At 43.5% G+C, this 12474-nt stretch overlaps 12 non-coding genes across 12 annotated transcripts; 9 read left to right on the top strand and 3 right to left on the bottom strand.

Moving 5' to 3' along the window:
* Nucleotides 1–475: 475 nt before the first annotated feature.
* TRNAS-GCU (transfer RNA serine (anticodon GCU)) lies at nt 476–557 on the top strand. Its single transcript has one exon. It is a non-coding gene; the product is annotated as a tRNA-Ser (tRNA).
* A 546-nt stretch (nt 558–1103) lies between these two features.
* TRNAT-CGU (transfer RNA threonine (anticodon CGU)) lies at nt 1104–1175 on the top strand. The gene has a single exon. It is a non-coding gene; the product is annotated as a tRNA-Thr (tRNA).
* A 1490-nt stretch (nt 1176–2665) lies between these two features.
* Nucleotides 2666–2760, bottom strand: TRNAI-UAU (transfer RNA isoleucine (anticodon UAU)). Its single transcript has 2 exons — nt 2723–2760; nt 2666–2701 (listed from the first exon to the last, which is right to left on the bottom strand). It is a non-coding gene; the product is annotated as a tRNA-Ile (tRNA).
* A 1022-nt stretch (nt 2761–3782) lies between these two features.
* Nucleotides 3783–3854, top strand: TRNAT-UGU (transfer RNA threonine (anticodon UGU)). Its single transcript has one exon. It is a non-coding gene; the product is annotated as a tRNA-Thr (tRNA).
* Nucleotides 3855–4540: 686 nt separating this feature from the next.
* On the top strand, nt 4541–4622 carry TRNAS-GCU (transfer RNA serine (anticodon GCU)). The gene has a single exon. It is a non-coding gene; the product is annotated as a tRNA-Ser (tRNA).
* Nucleotides 4623–5168: 546 nt separating this feature from the next.
* Nucleotides 5169–5240, top strand: TRNAT-CGU (transfer RNA threonine (anticodon CGU)). Its single transcript has one exon. It is a non-coding gene; the product is annotated as a tRNA-Thr (tRNA).
* Nucleotides 5241–6728: 1488 nt separating this feature from the next.
* TRNAI-UAU (transfer RNA isoleucine (anticodon UAU)) lies at nt 6729–6823 on the bottom strand. The gene is made up of 2 exons: nt 6786–6823; nt 6729–6764 (listed from the first exon to the last, which is right to left on the bottom strand). It is a non-coding gene; the product is annotated as a tRNA-Ile (tRNA).
* A 1022-nt stretch (nt 6824–7845) lies between these two features.
* On the top strand, nt 7846–7917 carry TRNAT-UGU (transfer RNA threonine (anticodon UGU)). The gene has a single exon. It is a non-coding gene; the product is annotated as a tRNA-Thr (tRNA).
* Nucleotides 7918–8604: 687 nt separating this feature from the next.
* On the top strand, nt 8605–8686 carry TRNAS-GCU (transfer RNA serine (anticodon GCU)). Its single transcript has one exon. It is a non-coding gene; the product is annotated as a tRNA-Ser (tRNA).
* Nucleotides 8687–9232: 546 nt separating this feature from the next.
* Nucleotides 9233–9304, top strand: TRNAT-CGU (transfer RNA threonine (anticodon CGU)). The gene has a single exon. It is a non-coding gene; the product is annotated as a tRNA-Thr (tRNA).
* A 1488-nt stretch (nt 9305–10792) lies between these two features.
* Nucleotides 10793–10887, bottom strand: TRNAI-UAU (transfer RNA isoleucine (anticodon UAU)). The gene is made up of 2 exons: nt 10850–10887; nt 10793–10828 (listed from the first exon to the last, which is right to left on the bottom strand). It is a non-coding gene; the product is annotated as a tRNA-Ile (tRNA).
* Nucleotides 10888–11909: 1022 nt separating this feature from the next.
* TRNAT-UGU (transfer RNA threonine (anticodon UGU)) lies at nt 11910–11981 on the top strand. The gene has a single exon. It is a non-coding gene; the product is annotated as a tRNA-Thr (tRNA).
* The last annotated feature ends 493 nt before the right edge of the window (nt 11982–12474 follow it).

Raw genomic sequence — 12474 nt, 5'->3', positions numbered from 1 at the left:
AGCCCTTACTCTATTGAACAGTACAGCGGTTCTGGGTTGCACGCCTTTCTCTATTTTCAGGGACGTTGATGTGGCAAAATTTAATTGGAAAAGGGTTATTGCCATCACTCACTATTTAAATTCAATGACATCACAGGAAGCAGCAGCATCTGAACTTTGATCTTGGCTGGAAACGTTGAATGATGCCAAACACTGGGAAACTGGAGCTTGCGTTATGCTGGTTTTACTACTAATGGTGTGCCATACGGAAGCTCAAGCACCTTCCTCTGGATTAGTGTTGTGAACCCTCCAGGAGCTCTTGTTATATTTTTCTGAACTTCAACTTGATGTGTTTATCTATCAATGGCCGGGTAAGGAAGAACGAGTCAACGATCTTGTTTCTACTATGACAAACATGATCTATTTTTCACTGACTTTGCACCACCATTGTTTTATCTCTTCTTTAAGCATGGGACTCGAGCACCGTTCCCAAACAGACGAGGTGGCCGAGTGGTTAAGGCGATGGACTGCTAATCCATTGTGCTCTGCACGCGTGGGTTCGAATCCCACCTTCGTCGTATTTTTTCTTTATAGTCTGCATTTAAACATAGACCAAAGTCTTTCAACCTCCCTGTGAAAGACAGGAATGAGTACAGATATGGAAATAGAGATGTAAAAATAAGTTCATTGGTGCAGGCGGAGAATGAAATTAGTCAAAGACTTTCCTCGTAGGTTTCCATTCTTTACTATTATAGGAGCCAAAATCAGCGCAGTTAGTAAATTCCCAAGCTTACATCCCAAATTCTTTTTTCTTTTAGTTGTCTGCCTTTTACATGTTCCTTTTGCCATCATTCTGACCTGCTATCTAAACTCATGAACCTGTTCAGCATCCTACTCAATACATACATACCCGTAAAAGTACATACTCAAACGCATACCGACAATGTATCACCAACATAAGCACACACGCTTTCGCAAATCAGATGTATGATGACGTACTGAACACATGCAGAGATATACAGCCATTTTTACACAACCAGAAATTCATATACCTGGAGATCTACCTAGGTAAAACCCATGGTTTCTTTGCACTTTCTGTTGTTGGCTGTGAGCAAACAGCAGGTGGCCTTGTAGCTCAGTGGCAGAGCACTGGTCTCGTAAACCAGGAGTCATGAGTTCAAACCTCATCAGGGCCTCGGGCGGATTATTTTCAAAAAGCACGGGGAAGAGAAGCCAGAGTTGCACCATCTACAGAGAACCTTTTATGACGGGATGCATCCTCATAATTGAAGTCTTCCACAGAAGGAGTGAAATAGAGTTCGAGAGGAAGGCCTAATGTTTTCAGGCAAAGACTGACAAAAACCTTGCAATGTCGCATGTAGCTGCTTTGGTGAAAAGACTGTTCAAGTTCACAATGCAACGGAGGGGTGTTCCCCATCTCCATACAATCATCTCTTTGATAATGTAAACGTGCCAGGCGTGTTGAAAGACAAAGACAGACACAACCGCACATACCAGTTGAAGAAAGACAGCCAGCAAACACATTTGTATAGAGGTAAGCAAGCCTCAATTAGAGATGTGAGTCCCTCCGTTTCTGCGGGAGTCCACAAGTTTAGTAAAAAATGAACACATATCTTTCATGTTCTAATGATTACCAATCTTTCTGATTAGCTCTGCATAGCTCCAATGGCTATGTGTGTGTGTGTGTGTGTGTATGTGCCCGTGTGTGTAGGGGAAGGGGTCGGTAGATGTGTTCACGCAGAGCAAGTTGCATACATCGCCAACAGCCATTCTCTCCTGCTCCTGTGCATCCAGTTTGGAAGCGAACCCACCCAATTGTTCTATATGTCTGCTACCCTGACCGCATTCACACATCATTGGCTATTAGTATGCAGCTTGTGGGCGCTGTCAATGGGATATAAGCACCATTCCCCATGTCTGCAATAGCTAGACCAGATTCTGAGGTATGATGAGCAGGGGTCCAGGCACTTCGCCTGACGAACGCCGGGCTTAGCCCTGCCGTACCTAGCCCTGAGGGGCCTAACTGGGCATGGCCCTGTGTAAGGTAGGGTGAGCAGGGGACCACTTGCAACTAACCTTCGGCACCAATCAGGCATGGAGAGGTCTGTGCAAATGCCCAGCCCTTTAGCAATCTCGATCTGCAAAACCTTCAACTCCTAATTCTCATGGCTCCCAGAAGCCCTAGCCCATATGCAAATGAGGCGAGTTCCTATCAGCATCCTTGTTCTGCTTGATTTTATCAAAGTGACTGCCTGATTAGTGAAAGGGTATTTATTCTCAGAGGTTTGCTTCAAAGGCGATAATGCAGTAAATAGACAACATTATTCTTTGTAAGTTGATATTGTCTCCTGGATCCTACTCCAGTAACCCTTTTTCTACCTTTACAAATGTCTTCCGTAAGTGGTGCTCAGCAGAAAATGGAGTATAATAACAGTTGACATTTTTTATTTTCTGTTCTATTTTCAAAAACCCTCCGTAGCTGTATTTAAAGCGCAAACACCCCATAAATAACTTGCAATGAGTATTCCATGTCTAAAAGGCAGAGGAGCTGTCATACAACATTAACTGACAATCAAGGAAACCTTGAGGTGAACCAAAAAATGTCCAGAACATTTATTGGTTCAATAATTCAGTTTTGAGGTGAATTAGTAAAAAGTTCCAAAGTTGCTCCAGGTGAGGCTTGAACTCACAACCTCGGCATTGCTCACTGCATGTACTGCTGTATAAGTACCGCGCGCTAACCGATTGCGCCACTGGAGCTGCTGTGTTTTGGTTTTCGACATGAAACTACACCCACAAACACACACACAAGTGTACAAAAGCACCCACAAGCTCTGGCATTGTCTTTTTAGCTGACACCAAATTATGGGTGCCTTGTAGTGCCCATATTGTGCCACTGGAGCTTACCTTTTAGCCTGATATACACTTTGCCACTGATGTTCAGCCAATGGTGCAGTCAAATGTCCCTTCTACATTTTTGTCATGCTGCAGGCAGTGCCACTGGAGCCAGCATGATGCTCTTCCTCATATTCAACACGTGTCAATTGAAACACCTCCCAATGTCATCTTGGCGATGCCTATAAACACCCCAGGACTTTGATGAATTTTTCTCAACAGCAAGTGAGGCAGTTTTCCTGCAAACGGCTGGATGTACCTCAACAAGGAACGCATTGTGGTTCTATTTTGAAGATGTTTGTGTTATTACCTGTAAAGACTTGAATGCCTAACATAATCCCTGTAGACGAGGTGGCCGAGTGGTTAAGGCGATGGACTGCTAATCTGCTGTACACGCGTGGTTTCGAATCCCACCTTTGTCGATTTTAACTTTTGAAATCTTTTTTAAACATCTGCATTGCTCTAAGCACCATTGCCATTGGCTTTCAAAGAACATACAGACAAAAGTGAAAATATGCATGTTAGTTGATTAAGAAGGACACAAACAAGGTTGTCGTGTTACTGGCAGGAATGCAATCTGCTGTGCTTGACTACCCTTTGAGCCAGAATCCGGATAGAAATTTAAAAAAGCAAAGGTAATATCCATATTGTCTCTCTGCTGCCATGTACATGTTTTTTTCAACTTTCACGCATCACATCTCCTCATTAGTCCCCCTAAAATTGCGCGGAATACGCACAAATTAGCTGCTCCTCAAAAAATCGGCCAGAAAAAAACAGGTCAAATCACAATCATATACATACATTCTCACACACCCTTCAAATATGTCTACCCAGTAAACATCATGTTGTGTGCTCGTTGTGTTGCTGTTATGCGTCATAACCTGAGGGGCTCTGTAGCTCAGTGGCAGAGCACTGGTCTTGTAAACCAGGGGTCCTGAGTTAGATCCTCATCAGGGCCTCCAAATGGTAATTTTCTTGAACATTGTTGAATAGGAACTGATATTGCACATTGTACCTGTGCAACCTTTACCAATGGATTCGGGCCTATAACAAAGCCACAAGCGCAAGGTGTCTGAATAGTCTGTGGGGAAGGTCGGCTTTCTGGACCTAATTTCTTCAAGAAAAAGACCTTGATAATCTTGTGATGACAGATGCAGATGATCACGGTGAAGCCCTTACTCTATTGAACAGTACAACGGTTCTGGGTTGCACGCCTTTCTCTATTTTCAGGGACGTTGATGTGGCAAAATTTAATTGGAAAAGGGTTATTGCCATCACTCACTATTTAAATTCAATGACATTACAGGAAGCAGCAGCATCTGAACTTTGATCTTGGCTGGAAACGTTGAATGATGCCAAACACTGGGAAACTGGAGCTTGCGTTATGCTGGTTTTACTACTAATGGTGTGCCATACGGAAGCTCAAGCACCTTCCTCTGGATTAGTGTTGTGAACCCTCCAGGAGCTCTTGTTATATTTTTCTGAACTTCAACTTGATGTGTTTATCTATCAATGGCCGGGTAAGGAAGAACGAGTCAACGATCTTGTTTCTACTATGACAAACATGATCTATTTTCCACTGACTTTGCACCACCATTGTTTTATCTCTTCTTTAAGCATGGGACTCGAGCACCGTTTGCAAACAGACGAGGTGGCCGAGTGGTTAAGGAGATGGACTGCTAATCCATTGTGCTCTGCACGCGTGGGTTCGAATCCCACCTTCGTCGTATTTTTTCTTTATAGTCTGCATTTAAACATAGACCAAAGTCTTTCAACCTCCCTGTGAAAGACAGGAATGAGTACAGATATGGAAATAGAGATGTAAAAATAAGTTCATTGGTGCAGGCGGAGAATGAAATTAGTCAAAGACTTTCCTCGTAGGTTTCCATTCTTTACTATTATAGGAGCCAAAATCAGCGCAGTTAGTAAATTCCCAAGCTTACATCCCAAATTCTTTTTTCTTTTAGTTGTCTGCCTTTTACATGTTCCTTTTGCCATCATTCTGACCTGCTATCTAAACTCATGAACCTGTTCAGCATCCTACTCAATACATACATACCCGTAAAAGTACATACTCAAACGCATACCGACAATGTATCACCAACATAAGCACACACGCTTTCGCAAATCAGATGTATGATGACGTACTGAACACATGCAGAGATATACAGCCATTTTTACACAACCAGAAATTCATATACCTGGAGATCTACCTAGGTAAAACCCATGGTTTCTTTGCACTTTCTGTTGTTGGCTGTGAGCAAGCAGCAGGTGGCCTTGTAGCTCAGTGGCAGAGCACTGGTCTCGTAAACCAGGGGTCATGAGTTCAAACCTCATCAGGGCCTCGGGCGGATTATTTTCAAAAAGCACGGGGAAGAGAAGCCAGAGTTGCACCATCTACAGAGAACCTTTTATGACGGGATGCATCCTCATAATTGAAGTCTTCCACAGAAGGAGTGAAATAGAGTTCGAGAGGAAGGCCTAATGTTTTCAGGCAAAGACTGACAAAAACCTTGCAATGTCGCATGTAGCTGCTTTGGTGAAAAGACTGTTCAAGTTCACAATGCAACGAAGGGGTGTTCCCCATCTCCATGCAATCATCTCTTTGATAATGTAAACGTGCCAGGCGTGTTGAAAGACAAAGACAGACACAACCGCACATACCAGTTGAAGAAAGACAGCCAGCAAACACATTTGTATAGAGGTAAGCAAGCCTCAATTAGAGATGTGAGTCCCTCCGTTTCTGCGGGAGTCCACAAGTTTAATAAAAAATGAACACATATCTTTCATGTTCTAATGATTACCAATCTTTCTGATTAGCTCTGCATAGCTCCAATGGCTATGTGTGTGTGTGTGTGTGTATGTGCCCGTGTGTGTAGGGGAAGGGGTCGGTAGATGTGTTCACGCAGAGCAAGTTGCATACATCGCCAACAGCCATTCTCTCCTGCTCCTGTGCATCCAGTTCGGAAGCGAACCCACCCAATTGTTCTATATGTCTGCTACCCTGACCGCATTCACACATCATTGGCTATTAGTATGCAGCTTGTGGGCGCTGTCAATGGGATATAAGCACCATTCCCCATGTCTGCAATAGCTAGACCAGATTCTGAGGTATGATGAGCAGGGGTCCAGGCACTTCGCCTGACAAACGCCGGGCTTAGCCCTGCTGGGCCTAGCCCTGAGGGGCCTAACTGGGCATGGCCCTGTGTAAGGTAGGGTGAGCAGGGGACCACTTGCAACTAACCTTTGGCACCAATCAGGCATGGAGAGGTCTGTGCAAATGCCCAGCCCTTTAGCAATCTCGATCTGCAAAACCTTCAACTCCTAATTCTCATGGCTCCCAGAAGCCCTAGCCCATATGCAAATGAGGCGAGTTCCTATCAGCATCCTTGTTCTGCTTGATTTTATCAAAGTGACTGCCTGATTAGTGAAAGGGTATTTATTCTCAGAGGTTTGCTTCAAAGGCGATAATGCAGTAAATAGACAACATTATTCTTTGTAAGTTGATATTGTCTCCTGGATCCTACTCCAGTAACCCTTTTTCTACCTTTACAAATGTCTTCCGTAAGTGGTGCTCAGCAGAAAATGGAGTATAATAACAGTTGACATTTTTTATTTTCTGTTCTATTTTCAAAAACCCTCCGTAGCTGTATTTAAAGCGCAAACACCCCATAAATAACTTGCAATGAGTATTCCATGTCTAAAAGGCAGAGGAGCTGTCATACAACATTAACTGACAATCAAGGAAACCTTGAGGTGAACCAAAAAATGTCCAGAACATTTATTGGTTCAATAATTCAGTTTTGAGGTGAATTAGTAAAAAGTTCCAAAGTTGCTCCAGGTGAGGCTTGAACTCACAACCTCGGCATTGCTCACTGCATGTACTGCTGTATAAGTACCGGGCGCTAACCGATTGCGCCACTGGAGCTGCTGTGTTTTGGTTTTCGACATGAAACTACACCCACAAACACACACACAAGTGTACAAAAGCACCCACAAGCTCTGGCATTGTCTTTTTAGCTGACACCAAATTATGGGTGCCTTGTAGTGCCCATATTGTGCCACTGGAGCTTACCTTTTAGCCTGATATACACTTTGCCACTGATGTTCAGCCAATGGTGCAGTCAAATGTCCCTTCTACATTTTTGTCATGCTGCAGGCAGTGCCACTGGAACCAGCATGATGCTCTTCCTCATATTCAACACGTGTCAATTGAAACACCTCCCAATGTCATCTTGGCGATGCCTATAAACACCCCAGGACTTTGATGAATTTTTCTCAACAGCAAGTGAGGCAGTTTTCCTGCAAACGGCTGGATGTACCTCAACAAGGAACGCATTGTGGTTCTATTTTGAAGATGTTTGTGTTATTACCTGTAAAGACTTGAATGCCTAACATAATCCCTGTAGACGAGGTGGCCGAGTGGTTAAGGCGATGGACTGCTAATCTGCTGTACACGCGTGGTTTCGAATCCCACCTTTGTCGATTTTAACTTTTGAAATCTTTTTTAAACATCTGCATTGCTCTAAGCACCATTGCCATTGGCTTTCAAAGAACATACAGACAAAAGTGAAAATATGCATGTTAGTTGATTAAGAAGGACACAAACAAGGTTGTCGTGTTACTGGCAGGAATGCAATCTGCTGTGCTTGACTACCCTTTGAGCCAGAATCCGGATAGAAATTTAAAAAAGCAAAGGTAATATCCATATTGTCTCTCTGCTGCCATGTACATGTTTTTTTCAACTTTCACGCATCACATCTCCTCATTAGTCACCCTAAAATTGCGCGGAATACGCACAAATTAGCTGCTCCTCAAAAAATCGGCCAGAAAAAAACAGGTCAAATCACAATCATATACATACATTCTCACACACCCTTCAAATATGTCTACCCAGTAAACATCATGTTGTGTGCTCGTTGTGTTGCTGTTATGCGTCATAACCTGAGGGGCTCTGTAGCTCAGTGGCAAAGCACTGGTCTTGTAAACCAGAGGTCCTGAGTTCGATCCTCATCAGGGCCTCCAAATGGTAATTTTCTTGAACATTGTTGAATAGGAACTGATATTGCACATTGTACCTGTGCAACCTTTTACCAATGGATTCGGGCCTATAACAAAGCCACAAGCGCAAGGTGTCTGAATAGTCTGTGGGGAAGGTCGGCTTTCTGGACCTAATTTCTTCAAGAAAAAGACCTTGATAATCTTGTGATGACAGATGCAGATGATCACGGTGAAGCCCTTACTCTATTGAACAGTACAACGGTTCTGGGTTGCACGCCTTTCTCTATTTTCAGGGACGTTGATGTGGCAAAATTTAATTGGAAAAGGGTTATTGCCATCACTCACTATTTAAATTCAATGACATCACAGGAAGCAGCAGCATCTGAACTTTGATCTTGGCTGGAAACGTTGAATGATGCCAAACACTGGGAAACTGGAGCTTGCGTTATGCTGGTTTTACTACTAATGGTGTGCCATACGGAAGCTCAAGCACCTTCCTCTGGATTAGTGTTGTGAACCCTCCAGGAGCTCTTGTTATATTTTTCTGAACTTCAACTTGATGTGTTTATCTATCAATGGCCGGGTAAGGAAGAACGAGTCAACGATCTTGTTTCTACTATGACAAACATGATCTATTTTTCACTGACTTTGCACCACCATTGTTTTATCTCTTCTTTAAGCATGGGACTCGAGCACCGTTCGCAAACAGACGAGGTGGCCGAGTGGTTAAGGCGATGGACTGCTAATCCATTGTGCTCTGCACGCGTGGGTTCGAATCCCACCTTCGTCGTATTTTTTCTTTATAGTCTGCATTTAAACATAGACCAAAGTCTTTCAACCTCCCTGTGAAAGACAGGAATGAGTACAGATATGGAAATAGAGATGTAAAAATAAGTTCATTGGTGCAGGCGGAGAATGAAATTAGTCAAAGACTTTCCTCGTAGGTTTCCATTCTTTACTATTATAGGAGCCAAAATCAGCGCAGTTAGTAAATTCCCAAGCTTACATCCCAAATTCTTTTTTCTTTTAGTTGTCTGCCTTTTACATGTTCCTTTTGCCATCATTCTGACCTGCTATCTAAACTCATGAACCTGTTCAGCATCCTACTCAATACATACATACCCGTAAAAGTACATACTCAAACGCATACCGACAATGTATCACCAACATAAGCACACACGCTTTCGCAAATCAGATGTATGATGACGTACTGAACACATGCAGAGATATACAGCCATTTTTACACAACCAGAAATTCATATACCTGGAGATCTACCTAGGTAAAACCCATGGTTTCTTTGCACTTTCTGTTGTTGGCTGTGAGCAAGCAGCAGGTGGCCTTGTAGCTCAGTGGCAGAGCACTGGTCTCGTAAACCAGGGGTCATGAGTTCAAACCTCATCAGGGCCTCGGGCGGATTATTTTCAAAAAGCACGGGGAAGAGAAGCCAGAGTTGCACCATCTACAGAGAACCTTTTATGACGGGATGCATCCTCATAATTGAAGTCTTCCACAGAAGGAGTGAAATAGAGTTCGAGAGGAAGGCCTAATGTTTTCAGGCAAAGACTGACAAAAACCTTGCAATGTCGCATGTAGCTGCTTTGGTGAAAAGACTGTTCAAGTTCACAATGCAACGGAGGGGTGTTCCCCATCTCCATACAATCATCTCTTTGATAATGTAAACGTGCCAGGCGTGTTGAAAGACAAAGACAGACACAACCGCACATACCAGTTGAAGAAAGACAGCCAGCAAACACATTTGTATAGAGGTAAGCAAGCCTCAATTAGAGATGTGAGTCCCTCCGTTTCTGCGGGAGTCCACAAGTTTAATAAAAAATGAACACATATCTTTCATGTTCTAATGATTACCAATCTTTCTGATTAGCTCTGCATAGCTCCAATGGCTATGTGTGTGTGTGTGTGTGTATGTGCCCGTGTGTGTAGGGGAAGGGGTCGGTAGATGTGTTCACGCAGAGCAAGTTGCATACATCGCCAACAGCCATTCTCTCCTGCTCCTGTGCATCCAGTTCGGAAGCGAACCCACCCAATTGTTCTATATGTCTGCTACCCTGACCGCATTCACACATCATTGGCTATTAGTATGCAGCTTGTGGGCGCTGTCAATGGGATATAAGCACCATTCCCCATGTCTGCAATAGCTAGACCAGATTCTGAGGTATGATGAGCAGGGGTCCAGGCACTTCGCCTGACAAACGCCGGGCTTAGCCCTGCCGGGCCTAGCCCTGAGGGGCCTAACTGGGCATGGCCCTGTGTAAGGTAGGGTGAGCAGGGGACCACTTGCAACTAACCTTCGGCACCAATCAGGCATGGAGAGGTCTGTGCAAATGCCCAGCCCTTTAGCAATCTCGATCTGCAAAACCTTCAACTCCTAATTCTCATGGCTCCCAGAAGCCCTAGCCCATATGCAAATGAGGCGAGTTCCTATCAGCATCCTTGTTCTGCTTGATTTTATCAAAGTGACTGCCTGATTAGTGAAAGGGTATTTATTCTCAGAGGTTTGCTTCAAAGGCGATAATGCAGTAAATAGACAACATAATTCTTTGTAAGTTGATATTGTCTCCTGGATCCTACTCCAGTAACCCTTTTTCTACCTTTACAAATGTCTTCCGTAAGTGGTGCTCAGCAGAAAATGGAGTATAATAACAGTTGACATTTTTTATTTTCTGTTCTATTTTCAAAAACCCTCCGTAGCTGTATTTAAAGCGCAAACACCCCATAAATAACTTGCAATGAGTATTCCATGTCTAAAAGGCAGAGGAGCTGTCATACAACATTAACTGACAATCAAGGAAACCTTGAGGTGAACCAAAAAATGTCCAGAACATTTATTGGTTCAATAATTCAGTTTTGAGGTGAATTAGTAAAAAGTTCCAAAGTTGCTCCAGGTGAGGCTTGAACTCACAACCTCGGCATTGCTCACTGCATGTACTGCTGTATAAGTACCGTGCGCTAACCGATTGCGCCACTGGAGCTGCTGTGTTTTGGTTTTCAACATGAAACTACACCCACAAACACACACACAAGTGTACAAAAGCACCCACAAGCTCTGGCATTGTCTTTTTAGCTGACACCAAATTATGGGTGCCTTGTAGTGCCCATATTGTGCCACTGGAGCTTACCTTTTAGCCTGATATACACTTTGCCACTGATGTTCAGCCAATGGTGCAGTCAAATGTCCCTTCTACATTTTTGTCATGCTGCAGGCAGTGCCACTGGAGCCAGCATGATGCTCTTCCTCATATTCAACACGTGTCAATTGAAACACCTCCCAATGTCATCTTGGCGATGCCTATAAACACCCCAGGACTTTGATGAATTTTTCTCAACAGCAAGTGAGGCAGTTTTCCTGCAAACGGCTGGATGTACCTCAACAAGGAACGCATTGTGGTTCTATTTTGAAGATGTTTGTGTTATTACCTGTAAAGACTTGAATGCCTAACATAATCCCTGTAGACGAGGTGGCCGAGTGGTTAAGGCGATGGACTGCTAATCTGCTGCACACGCGTGGTTTCGAATCCCACCTTCGTTGATTTTAACTTTTGAAATCTTTTTTAAACATCTGCATTGTTCTAAGCACCATTGCCATTGGCTTTCAAAGAACATACAGACAAAAGTGAAAATATGCATGTTAGTTGATTAAGAAGGACACAAACAAGGTTGTCGTGTTACTGGCAGGAATGCAATCTGCTGTGCTTGACTACCCTTTGAGCCAGAATCCGGATAGAAATTTAAAAAAGCAAAGGTAATATCCATATTGTCTCTCTGCTGCCATGTACATGTTTTTTTCAACTTTCACGCATCACATCTCCTCATTAGTCACCCTAAAATTGCGCGGAATACGCACAAATTAGCTGCTCCTCAAAAAATCGGCCAGAAAAAAACAGGTCAAATCACAATCATATACATACATTCTCACACACCCTTCAAATATGTCTACCCAGTAAACATCATGTTGTGTGCTCGTTGTGTTGCTGTTATGCGTGGTAACCTGAGGGGCTCTGTAGCTCAGTGGCAGAGCACTGGTCTTGTAAACCAGGGGTCGTGAGTTCGATCCTCATCAGGGCCTCCAAATGCTAATTTTCTTGAACATTGTTGAATAGGAACTGATATTGCACATTGTACCTGTGCAACCTTTTACCAATGGATTCGGGCCTATAACAAAGCCACAAGCGCAAGGTGTCTGAATAGTCTGTGGGGAAGGTCGGCTTTCTGGACCTAATTTCTTCAAGAAAAAGACCTTGATAATCTTGTGATGACAGATGCAGATGATCACGGTGAAGCCCTTACTCTATTGAACAGTACAGCGGTTCTGGGTTGCACGCCTTTCTCTATTTTCAGGGACGTTGATGTGGCAAAATTTAATTGGAAAAGGGTTATTGCCATCACTCACTATTTAAATTCAATGACATCACAGGAAGCAGCAGCATCTGAACTTTGATCTTGGCTGGAAACGTTGAATGATGCCAAACACTGGGAAACTGGAGCTTGCGTTATGCTGGTTTTACTACTAATGGTGTGCCATACGGAAGCTCAAGCACCTTCCTCTGGATTAGTGTTGT

Source organism: Ambystoma mexicanum, chromosome 13 (genome assembly GCF_040938575.1).
Source record: "Ambystoma mexicanum isolate Mex_15411 chromosome 13, UKY_AmexF1_1, whole genome shotgun sequence".
NCBI lineage: Eukaryota > Metazoa > Chordata > Amphibia > Caudata > Ambystomatidae > Ambystoma > Ambystoma mexicanum.
The sequence above is the reverse complement of the archived record's forward strand: the minus strand, read 5'-3'. Positions and strand labels throughout refer to the sequence as shown.